This window comes from Mustelus asterias, chromosome 7, assembly GCF_964213995.1.
Source record: "Mustelus asterias chromosome 7, sMusAst1.hap1.1, whole genome shotgun sequence".
In the NCBI taxonomy this organism is placed as follows: Eukaryota; Metazoa; Chordata; class Chondrichthyes; order Carcharhiniformes; family Triakidae; genus Mustelus; species Mustelus asterias.
The window spans coordinates 65,097,525-65,109,939 of NC_135807.1; the positions used below are offsets into that span (position 1 = coordinate 65,097,525).

The following is a 12,415-nucleotide window of genomic DNA, read 5'->3' on the forward strand; positions in this document are numbered from 1 at the left end:
TGAAGACACAGCCACCACTGGGGAGGCAATTAAAATAGGGGATCGTCAAAAGGCAAGAGTTAGAGGAGAGGATTGCAAATGTGCCAAAAGCTTGTGGAACTACAAATGAGAGAAATCAGGAGGGATAAGATATTTGAAAACAAGGAAGAGAATTGAGATGCACTATTTAATTGGGAGTCAATTTAGCTCAACGAGTGATGGGGATGATGGGTGAACAGGACATCCGATATTCAAAAATGGCACATCTTATTCACTTTCAATGTATACAATATTTCAACTTCGTTTGTACTCTCAAATAGAAATCCACATTCAATTGAGTTTGGCAATGTACCATTTACTTAAGGCATTATAAGACTCTCAATCTTAAAACAATTGACCTTGGCACCCAATTTGATAATGGGTCAGATCTTGTTGTAAAAATGTTAACCACAGACATGAACACACAAACTGGCCAGCAAATTCAGGGAATAAAGATATGCCATAAGTGGCAAATCTCCAGAATTTATTGGTCAGCTATGCCACCTATTCATTTGCCTGGCATAAATGGACCCGACAATTAGCCTCATCATTTTTTTTCAGAACTTGCACATCATTTGTCCACTAAACTCTCACAGAAAATCAAGTCCTGTAATTAACAGTTTAAGTACTTATGTGATATTGTTAATGTAATGTCAATCAAGGGCAGCATGGTGGCACAGTGGTTTGCACTGCTGCCTCACAGCACCACGGACCTCGCTTTGATTCCAGCCTTGGGTGACTGTGTGTGGAGTTTGCCATTTCTCCCCGTGTCTGTATAGGTTTCCCCCAGGTGCTCTGGTTTCCTCCCACAGTCCAAAGATGTGCAGGTTAGGGTGATTGGCCATGCTAAATTACCCTTTAGTCTCAGGGGGACTAGCAGGGTAAATATATGGAGTTACGGGGATAGGGAATGAGTAAGATCCTGTCAAAGAATCAGTGCAGACTCAATCGGTTGAATGGCCTCCTCCTGTATGGATTCTAAGAGTATGTCAAACTGTCTGGTCCAGAAAGTGAACAATTTAAACTGCAAACTCTTACTCTTCAACGTTAAGACTGTCAATCATTTCTTTCCCTTGGTCATATTTTTCTCCCATAATGCAGTCTTCCTTTTTACGTCTGATTTGATTAATTCAGCCTCCTTAGTTTGTTTTCTTCTCAACCTGCAAATTTCAAGTGATTAGGGTGATAAATTGTTGGTCCCATTCTTCACTGAGGACCTAGATGCCCTGACCACACAGTTACCAATATAGATTTAAAGGGTGCAGGAAAAGGTTTAACAGAGCATTCCACAAGATGCCCCCACCAGCAAGATTCAGCGCATTATCTTGTATTGTACAGGTTAGTTATTATTTTTCGTTAATCAGTACTTACAGTTCATCAATGGACAAAAATGCAAGCAGCCATTGGCTAATAGCTAGAAGTTACACAAGAGGCGATTTAATACGACTGCACAAGCTCTTCAGCTAAAGCAATCCAACAAATCAAACCCCACGGCTCCATCTTCTTCCCATAGCTCCATACAATCTGCTTCAAACATTTACCCAATTTACTCTTAACAGATGCAACATGATGGTCTTGAACTCAACCTTGCTGTGGCAAAGCATTCCATACTGCAACAACTCTTTCTACCAAGAGATATCTTTGAACCTCTGATTCACGAGCATTTATTCTCAACTCCTCAGGAGGTAAAAAATCTTCATAATTTTAAAAACCTATTATACCATTATTTTCTCTGCTCCAGTGATGTAGGTCCAGTGATGCTGGGTATAAAGTTTGTATATTGTGATGCACAAGACAGCATGCATGAGAGGGGCCAGTCTTTTCCTGGCTGTCATTTTTGTTTTTAAGTTTTCCTTAAAACTAGTAATTTTCTATCCTTCTGAGTAGTCACCAACATAATGCACTGTATGCATTCTATAGGTTAAATGTCTATAATGGGACAACCATAATTACATACACCAAACACGGGTCTAATCAATCATTGCCATGTAAAACTTTTTCATTACTTCTTTACTCGTGTATGGTGACCCCCTATTTAAAAGATTCAACATGCTACTAGCCTTTATGGCTTGATGACCATTAACTATCGAAAAGATGAGTACATGAATCTATGGGCGGGATTTTACGGCCTTGCTCGGGCTAGACCAGAAATTCCTGCCCAAGGTCAACGGAGATTTCCTTTGTCGGACCCTCACCGATTCTGTGGAGAGCAAAATGGTAGAGTTCTGGCCTTCAAGTCTTTATCTTCAGCAGTACTCTTTACAATCTGCCACTGGCCTATTCCACAAGCCTGTCTTTGCACGTTATTACAAGCTACAGTGTTGCTTTTAAAAGCCCTTTCTTTCATAAACAAATTCTGAGATCGCGCTCCCACAGCTAAGTCAAATAAACTGTCAGCTTTGACAAAGGGTCATCTGGACTCGAAACGTCAGCTCTTTTCTCTCCTTAGAGATGCTGCCAGACCCGAATTTCTAAGCAGGTATATTGTGATAAAGTCTCTTCTTTTAATGTGTTAATCAGGTGTGGGCGTCACTGGGAAGGTCAGCGTTTATTGCCCATCCCTTATTGCCCTCAAGTAAAGCATGAGCTGCCTTCTTGAACAGCTGCTGGTACACCCATGCTGCTGTTATGCAGCAAGTTCCAGGATTTTCACCCAGCAATGATGAAAGATGGGCAATATATTTACAAGGATGGTGCACAACTTGGGAGGAGAAATCACAAGAGGTGGTGTTTCATGCCGCTGCTGTCCTCATTCATCCAGGTGGTTCAGGTCATTGGTGTGGAAGTTGCTGTTGAAAGAGCTTTGTCAAATTCCTGCAGCACATCTTGGAGATAGTGCTGGATGAGGGACTGGATGGGATGCTAATCAAGCCCTTTGTTCTTCCGGAATGGTGTTGAGCTTCTTCCGCGTTGTTGGAGCTGCACTCATCTAAGCAAGTGGAGAGTATTCCATCACACTCGACTTGTGTGCCTTGTAGATGGTAAAAAGGCATTGGAGTCAAGAGGTGAGCTATTCACCACAGCCTCTGACATACCCTTGTAACACAATTAAGTAGCTTGATTAGTTAAGTTTCTGGTGACAATCAGAATAATGGTGGTGGAGATTTAGTGATGGCAATGTCACAGAATGTAAAGAAAGTTGGTTAAATTGTCTCACTGGAAAAGTAATTGCCTGGCACAAATGTTGCTTGCCACTTATTAGTCCAAGTATAAATGCTGTATTGCAGTATGTAGGTTCAGGTAATTTCATTCTCTGAGTTGCTGCAAATGGAACCGAACATTGCAATCACCAGGAAACATCCTCACTTCTGACCTGATGATGGACAGAAGGTAACTTACTAAGCAGCTTAAGATGGTTGGGCCTAGGATTCTACTCTGAGGAATTTCTGCAACAACATCCTGGGCTGAAATGATTGGCCTCCGACAACCAAAACCATCCTCCTTTAAATACATGACTCCAGTTATTGGAGAGTTTCCCCCAATTTCCATCGATTTCAATTTTATTTGGGGTCCTTGATGCCACTCAAATGTTGCCTTGATGCAAGATCAATCACTCTTACCTCACATAAGATAAAAGCAAAATACTGCGGATGCTGGAATCTGAAACAAAAACAGAAAATGCTGGAAAAACTCAGCAGGTCTGACAGCATCTGTGGAGAGCGAATGGAGCCTCTTACCTCACCACTGGATTCTAACTCTTTTGCACATGTTTGGACCAAGTGTCAAGTGAGGTCTAGAGCCAAATGATCTTGGCAGAATCCAAATCAAGTATCACTTAGCAGGTTACTTATGAGTGGGTGCCAGTGGATAGAACTGTCAATTCCAACTTAAATCAGAGAGCAGACTGATTTGGCAGTAATTGGATTTGTCTTTTTTGTGGACAGGATATACCCAGGAAAATTTTCTATGTTGATTAGATGATCGTGTTGAACTACATTAAAAGTTTGATCTCCTAGTTCAGGAACACAACTCTTCAGTGCCACAAATGCTGTCAACGTTCATTGCCTTTGGTGTATCCAGTGCACTTAACTGTACTGGCATCTGTGATGCTGGGAACCCAAGGAGGAGACCGAGATGGATCAGACAATCAACATTCCTGGCCATTGATGGTTGCAAATGCTTCAGCCTTAGATTTTGCACTCAGGTGCTAGTCTCTGCTACTATTACAGATATGGAATTTCATGGAGCACGTGCTTCCCTCAGTAATTTAATTGTTCACCATCATTCACAACTCGATGTTGCAAGACTGTCAAACTTTGATGTGATGCATTCATTGTGCGATCACGTAGCTGTCTATGGCATACTGCTTCCACTGTTTGATATACATGTTGTCCTGTGTTCACCAAATTAGCATCTTATATTCAAGTATGTCTGTGCTGCTCATTGAGGATTGGTCCCTGGCTCGATGATACGGGTAGAGTCACATACAGCCATAAAGTCACATATTATGGTGGAATGCAATTCTGCTGCTACCTGTGACCAGTAAGAAGTCTCACAACACCAGGTTAAAGTCCAACTAACTGTCCTGTCTGGAGACAATACACATCTCTTTAACCTGTGCTTAACGCTCTCTCCACTCACATTGTCTGTATCTTTAAGACTTGATTACCTGTAAAGACTCGCATTCCAACCATTATTTTGTAAATTGAGTTTGTGTCTTTATATGCCCTGTTTGTGAACAGAACTCCCACTCACCTGATGAAGGAGCAGCGCTCCGAAAGCTAGTGGCTTTTGCTACCAAATAAACCTGGTGTTGAGAGACTTCTTACTGTGTTTACCCCAGTCCAACGCCGGCATCTCCACATCATGGCTACCTATGACCCACAGCATCCCCACAGATTTTGACCTTCTGTTCTTAATTTATTTCATTATGTTCTAGTGGTGCCACAAATATAACAGAGGATGTCCTCAATCTAAAGACAGGACTGGGTCTTCACAGGACATTGGTGCAGTCACTCCTCGCACTACAGTTTTGAATAGATGCATTGGCAAGAGCTAGATTGATGAGGACGAGGTCAAGTAGATTTTTACCCTAATGTTGGTTCCCTCACCACTTGCCTTAAGCCTAATTTGGCAGTTATGGCCTTCAGGACTTGACCAGCTTTGTCAGCCACAGCGCTACAAGGCACTCTTGCTGATAGATATCAACAGATCCACACAGAGTGCATTTGGTGTCCTTGCTATCTGCAATGCTTCTTCCAAGTGATATTCAACATGGAAGAGTCCGGATTCATCACCTGAGGGAGTGTGGTAGCTGTAATCTCAGGTTTCCTTTCTCATGTTTGACCTGATGCCATGAAACTTCAGACTTGATGCTGAAGACTCCCTGGGTAACTCTCTCCCAATGGTATACCACGATGGGTGAAGGTGTTGGGGTATTCTGGGACATTGGCTGAAAGATATGATTCTGAGAGTGTGGCTACATTTAGTCTCCCAATTTTGACAACAGTCCCCAGATGTTAACAAGGAACACTCGGAAGGGTGTACATTTGTTGTTCAGTGCCTAGACCGGCACCAGATGGACCGTCCAGTTTTATCTTTCTTAGCATAACAGTTTTGATAAAAGTGAGTAGTTTTTAGGTCACTTCAAGTGCAGGTAAGAGTCAACAATTCTGCTCTGGTTCCGTTATCAAAAATAGGCCTGGCCAGACAGGCAAGACAAACTTCCTTTTCTAAAGGACATCAACAAATCTGATAGACTACTCTACCATCCGGTACTTTCAAGGTCACTATTGGAGACACAAACAAAAAGCTCAGCTGGCTGAGCGCTCAGAACAGAGTCCAGCAAATTGTGCATTCTCTCAGCACATTCTCTTCCTCACCAGTAAATGCGACAGAGGCTGCTATGAGAGTCAGGCTCCTGAGTCACACCAGGAGATGGTTAACACAACTGACCACCAGGGCACAAACCATCGTCTCACAAAATGGAACATCTGCACCAACTTTGTTGATGCTAGTTATTTTCTTTCAAATTTGTTAATTAGTTGCAATTAAATTCACCAGCTGCCATTGTGGGATTTGAATCTATTACTGCAGGCCCTAGTTTACCAGTCCAGTAGCATAACCATTATGTTACTATGCCGTCTCTAATCTTTCAAGAGCCTGAACTGCATGGCAGCAAGATTCAGTGACTCATCCGCCTCAACTTGCTATTTGTTTCAGAACTCATGTAGAGACAGAGGCTTGCAAAGTGGAAAAGGTGGCATCCTTGCTCAAGAAAGAGTGCAAGAACATTCTGAGTCATTACAGGCCATCAAGTTTATCATCAGTGGGTAATGTTTTAGAAATAATACAATAGGGGGAAAAATATCAAAAAGCACTTGAAGTTTGGATTAATTGAGGAGATCCAGCATGGATTTTTAAAAGACAGACGGAGTGCGACTAATCAAAATGAATTTTTTGATGAAGTAACAGAAAAGGTTGATGAAGGGAATGCAATGGATGCTATCTACGTAGATATTAAGAAAGCCTTTATCAAAGTGCCATATAAAAGACTGGTTGGCAAAACTGAGATTCGTGGAATAGGAGGGCCAGTGTCAGACTGGCTGACAACTAATTAGCTCAAGTACAAAAAAGTGAGTTGTGTTTTTTTCCAGACTGGAGAATGGTGGCCAGTGGTGTTCCCCAAGAGTCATTGCCAGCACCAGTGCTTTTCTTCGAACATAGATGGTCAGCAAAAATGGCAGACAAGTGGTAGATGTACTTTAGTCGTGATAAGCTTGTGGTGATGTACTTTTGCAGAAGGTAGAGGAAAGGGCATATAAACTTAATGGTACATTTCGCAAGATTGCATAAGTGACAGGACATGGTGCAAGAATAGTTAACAAACACAAGATCTTGGGCTTCATAGAGTAAAAAACAGAGAAGCTATACTGAAAGTTTATAAAGCTCCAGTTAGGCCATAACTAGAGTAGTGCCTTCACTTCTGGCCATGACACTTTGGAAAGAATGCAAGGATCCTTGAGAGGGTGCAGAAGAAGTTTACCAAAATAGTTCCCAGGGATGAGGGAATTTAGCTACAAAATTATGTTGGAAAAGCTGGGATCACTCTCCTGGCAATGAATAAGGTCAAGAAAGAGGTGATCAACGTGTACAAGATTATGACAGGTTTGGATAAGATAGACAAACAAAAGTTGCTCATACATCTGATGGTACAAGACTGGAGGCACAAATTTAATGTTTTGGGGAAGAGTCAGAGAGCATGTGAGGAAGAACAACTGTTAGACAGCAAGTGGCAAAGACCTGGAACTTGCTAGTGGCAAAGACCTGGAACTTGCTGCTGGCAAGATGATTCCACAAGGAAACTGGATAAGCACTGGGGGAAAATAAATCTGCAGGGCTACTTGATAGAGCAGGGGTTGCTCTACCAACAACCAACACTGACTCAATGGGTAAAATGGCTTCTTTCTGTGCCATTATGACTAGGACTTTTCTGGTTACCTGGGTAAAATTATTATTTTATTTGAGGACAACTTATATACATTTAAACCTGCATCTCAACACTATTTAATAACTTGAAAATCAAATAATATCAGGGTAATAATGATGTTGGAAAAATAACCAATAATGTCCATACGGTGGGAATACTTCATCATTACACACTTAGCAAACAACATTTAAGCAACAAGAACTAGTCAATCACCATTAAACACTCGTCAGAATTTTAAAAATTAATTTACGAGATGTGGACATTGATAGATAGATTTATAGCTCATCTCTAGTTGCTGTTGAGTAGGTGGTGGTGAGCTGCCTTCTTGAACCGCTGCAGTCCCTAAGGTGTAGGTACACCCACAGTGCTGTTAGGGTAAAAGTTCCAGGATTTTGATCCAGCGACAGTGAAGGAACAGCAATATGTTTCCAAGTCTGGATGGCGAGTGACTTGGAGGGGAACTTCCAGGTGGTGGTGTTCCTAAGTATCTGCTGCTCTTGTCCTTCTCAATGGTAGTGATCGTGGGTTTGGGATGTGCTACCTAAGGATCCTTAGTGAGTTCTTGTAATGCAGCGTTAGCCAATTGGTTCTAAGATTAAATAAGGATTAATCTACCAGAAGGACAGAAGTAACTGTAGTCTCGCTGCAGGAGGCACTACAAACTTTGTACTTGGCAAAGATAGCAAGATACATAATTTACTGGATAAAAGGAAATTACTGCGGATGCTGGAATCTAAAACCAAAAGAGAAAATGCTGGAAAATCTCAGCAGGTCTGGCAGCATTTGTGGGGAAAGAAAAGAGCTGATGTTTTGCATCCAGATGACTCTTTGTCAAAGCTAAAAGGCATTGAAAGTGGGTGATATTTATACTGTAGGGTGATGGAATGAAAGATGAGTCATAGCCACAGAAACAAGGGGAAAGGCTGCTAATGGCAGTCCATAGAGCGAATAGAAGGTGTGAACGGCAGAGAAGCTGAAATCGGAGGATAAATTGTGACAGATGAAGATGTGGAGGGAGATGGGTGGGAGAGAAGTAAAATTGAGAAAAAAGGGGAAAGGAAAAGCAAAGGGGGAGAAAAGGTAAGGAAAGGGGGACAAAATAGGGTGAAGAGTGGGGGGGGGAAAGAAAAAGAAAGAAATAAAAAGTAGAGAACAGTTAAAAATTAAATGAAAACAAAGGGGTCGAGGTGGGGTAGAACTAATCATCTGAAGTTACTGAATTTGATGTTGAGACCAGAAGGCTGGCACATGCCTAGCCAGAAGATAAGATGCTATTCCTCCAGTTTGCGTTGAGCTTCACTGGAACATTACAGCAGGCCAAGGACAGACATGTGGGCATGGGAGTAGGATCATGTGTTAAAATGGCCAGCAATGGGAAGGTCAGGGTCCTGATTTACAGGTTATCTTGGATACAATATACATAGTTTTATAAAGTAATTGTATTAATGGTAGTTATGGTGATGTGAACTCAAGGTAGCTATGAATAGGGCTACCTACCCTTTGAGAAAATATTAAAATGTCAGACAGTTTGGTCGACAGTTTCAAGTTTTTAATGGATATATAAATAGAATTTAAATGTTATATCGCTGCGAGTGCAGTGCTACAGATTGGTTTTGCATTGTAGAGGCTGCATTTTTAGACTGTTAATAAATGGCACAGTGGTTAGTACTGCTGCCTCACAGCAGCAGGGACCCAGGTTCGATTCCTGGCTTGGGTCACTGTCTGTGTGAAGTTTGCACATTCTCCCCGTGTCTACGTGGGTTTCCTCCAGGTGCTCCAGTTTCCTCCCACAGTCCAAAGATGTGCAGGTTAGGTGGATTGGCCATGCTAAATTTTCCCTTAGTGTCAGGGGGACTAGCTAGGGTAAATGCATGGAGTTATGGGGATAGGGCCTGGGTGGGATTGGGGTTGGTGCAGACTTGATGGGTCGAATAGCCTCCTTCTGCATTGTAGGATTCTATGGTTCCAAGTTGCAATGTGCAGCATTTACTGAATTTGACACTTAATGGTACCCCAACAGTGTATTAAGTAAAGTTTATATTATTATAGATTTCAATGTCAGGGGGAGGAGGGGGGGTCAAAATTTGGTCCTACAAAATTAAAAATTATGGAATAGGTGACCAAATAGCAACTTGTGAAATAACACATTGAATTGCATGCCTGTTTATAGATTATTGCAGTTTGACAGATTGGGGATTACCTATGGGCATGATTTTAAACTATGCAAGATTTTAAACTATGAACGATTGTAAATTGGATATTAGACAGTTGTTCCTTTCCTAGAAAGCAGTGAGCCTCTGGAGTTGCCAGCTGGTATAACAAGTATTGACTCGACATTCCTTCAAGGGGAGCTGAACTGCCCTTTGAATGGGCCATAACAGAAGCAAATTACAGATAACACATGGTCCATGGGATCATCTGCACTGACTGTGTTCACCTATTAGGGGAACTTACCAGAGTATTTTTCCCTGATTGGGAGAGGCAAACCCAGGTAAAGGAGCAGAGGTTTCATGGTTGTAGGGGCCAGGAACAGTCCTGGTGTCCAATCAAAATGCTTCAGCCTTGAATTGTGCGGCAGATAAAAAGCCAACTTTTCCATCTGTCATTTAATTTGTCTGTGTTTGTAATGTTTTCACAAGTTCAATCCTAAAATTAGAGGCACCATTCAAATGCTGAAAATACCAAATCATAGAAATTCTTGTATAATGTATGAACTCACCATCACTAATTAACCAAGCAAAGTGTTATCAAAATATAAGCAGCTGATGTAAGGAAAATTAATTTCCACAGACATATATGTCCAAGCCATCAAAACACTTCTACTCCCATCTCCAATGGTGTTTGCTTTACCTTCCTTAACATTGCTACATAATTTATAAATATGACAACTATATACACAACCAACACCTTTTGTGCTCCTCCATAAATATGTTGAATCTGCAAATATTCCCACGTTAAGAATGCCTCCGAATAATGCCTATGAATAAGAAGACACCCCTGGTGTTAACTGTAACGTTTATCCAATAGTAGGAAATCAAAATAAATAAGCAATATCAGTTGGTTTACATTTCAAAGGTACACCAACTCTTAGTGCTGGCACTGGGATCTTGTTTACACAGCTTTTAGAATATAAATATACACATTCCTGAACAGCAACAAGCTAAATATATCAGAAGGGCAAACAACTGACAGGCTAAAATAAAATAGAAAACATTCAGCAAAATTGCTAAAATGCTTTTTTGCTCTCAGATTCTTTCTAGCCAAATTCTGCACTTGCTTGAAGCAATGTTTGACAATTACAAAACGTATCAGTGTGTTGAGTGATACAGGGACTGTGTTTACTGGTGGAAAACAGAATTCTGTTCAGTGGGCACTCCGAATGCAAACTATGACTGCACAACTTCACCGTATTCATTCCGTTTGGGACAAAGCAGCTCCAACTTTTCTTTAACTGTTGTTAAACGACAGGGTGGTGATCGCCCCAGAGGCTGAGTCATCCTCAGGTACAAACTTCACGCCCAAAGCCGCTTCGCTGCCCGACTTGTTCCCGGGAGCGTACACCGGCCTAATGTTTTCGGACTTGGGCGGCGATTACAGGGTACCTTGCCGCACTCTGCGGCCCTTTCATCTGGCAGCTCCAGGCCCGGGGCCTGAGATCGACCGAGGCCGCGGAGCTGTCCAAGCCGAGATCTCGGCCCCGCAGCCACAATCCCCGGGACTGCCACGGATCCACCTCCCGGCAGCTCCGGGGTTTCTTGAGCCGAGTGGGGCCGAGGTTAGGCCCGAATTCGGCTCATCCTCTCCTATCCTCACCACCCCACCGTCCGTCCACACGGCTGCCTTTCCAGATCGGTCGGTCACTTACCGCGGGGCTGGCAGGCAATGGCCGGCGGCTCTCCGGCGCGCTCGAGCCAGTTGGCAGTGTGCAAACGGCCTCGCGCTCAGCCTCCTCTTTCTGTTTTTGTTTCAGTCAACACCCGACAGCCGATTGTGACGTCACCGCGCCGGCGTCCTGGAACCTTGACGCGCGCCGCGTTCTGTCCATTCATTCAGTTGCCCGAGCCCCGCCCCTTCTCACCCCAGCCCCGTCCCCACTCACCCCAGCCCCGCCCCCACTCACCCCAGCCCCGCCCCCACTCACCCCAGCCCCGCCCCCACGCACTCCAGCCCCGCCCCTACTCACCCCAGCCCCGCCCCCACTCACCCCAGCCCCGCCCCTACTCACCCCAGCCCCGCCCCTACTCACCCCAGCCCCGCCCCTACTCACCCCAGCCCCTACTCACCCCAGCCCCGCCCCCATTCACCCCAGCCCCGCCCCCGCTCACCCCAGCCCCGCCCCCATTCACCCGAGCCTCGCCCCCACTCACCCGAGCCCCGACCCACTCACCCCGAGCCCCGCCCCCACGCACTCCAGCCCCGCCCCTACTCACCCCAGCCCCTACTCACCCCAGCCCCTAACCACCCCAGCCCCGCCCCCATTCACCCCAGCCCCTACTCACCCCAGCCCCTAAACACCCCAGCCCCGCCCCCATTCACCCCAGCCCCGCCCCCGCTCACCCCAGCCCCGCCCCCATTCACCCGAGCCTCGCCCCCACTCACCCGAGCCCCGCCCCCACTCACCCGAGCACCGCCCCCACTCACCCGAGCCCCGCCCCCACTCACCCGAGCCCCGCCCCCACTCACCCGAGCCCCGCCCCCCACTCACCGAGCCCCGCCTCCCCACTCACCCCAGCCACCTGTCGCCGAGATCGCCCCTGGGGAAGGTCCTGAGGGGCACAGGACATTAGCTCTCAGGACGAGGTGGAGCCATGTAGATCCCCTTTCAAAATGAAAACGAAGCGAGAGTTGAACGTTTAAACATCCCTGGGTATCTACACAAAGTAAGAAGTTTAACAACACCAGGTTAAAGTCCAACAGGTTTATTTGGTAGCAAAAGCCACACAAGCTTTCGAGAGCCTCGAAAGCTTG

At 44.5% G+C, this 12,415-nt stretch overlaps 1 protein-coding gene across 3 annotated transcripts in view; it reads right to left on the minus strand.

Moving 5' to 3' along the window:
- rb1cc1 (RB1-inducible coiled-coil 1) overlaps positions 1 to 11,510 on the minus strand; it is a 167,435-nt gene extending 155,925 nt beyond the window's left edge. For 2 of the 3 annotated variants that reach the window (XM_078216161.1, XM_078216158.1), the window contains exon 1: positions 11,313 to 11,510. The gene's annotated coding sequence lies outside the window, so the exon portion shown is untranslated. Of the gene's footprint in view, positions 1 to 10,853 lie in introns of all 3 variants that reach the window. The other variant, XM_078216159.1, reaches the window with a different exon arrangement.
- Between the last annotated feature and the right edge of the window lie 905 nt (positions 11,511 to 12,415).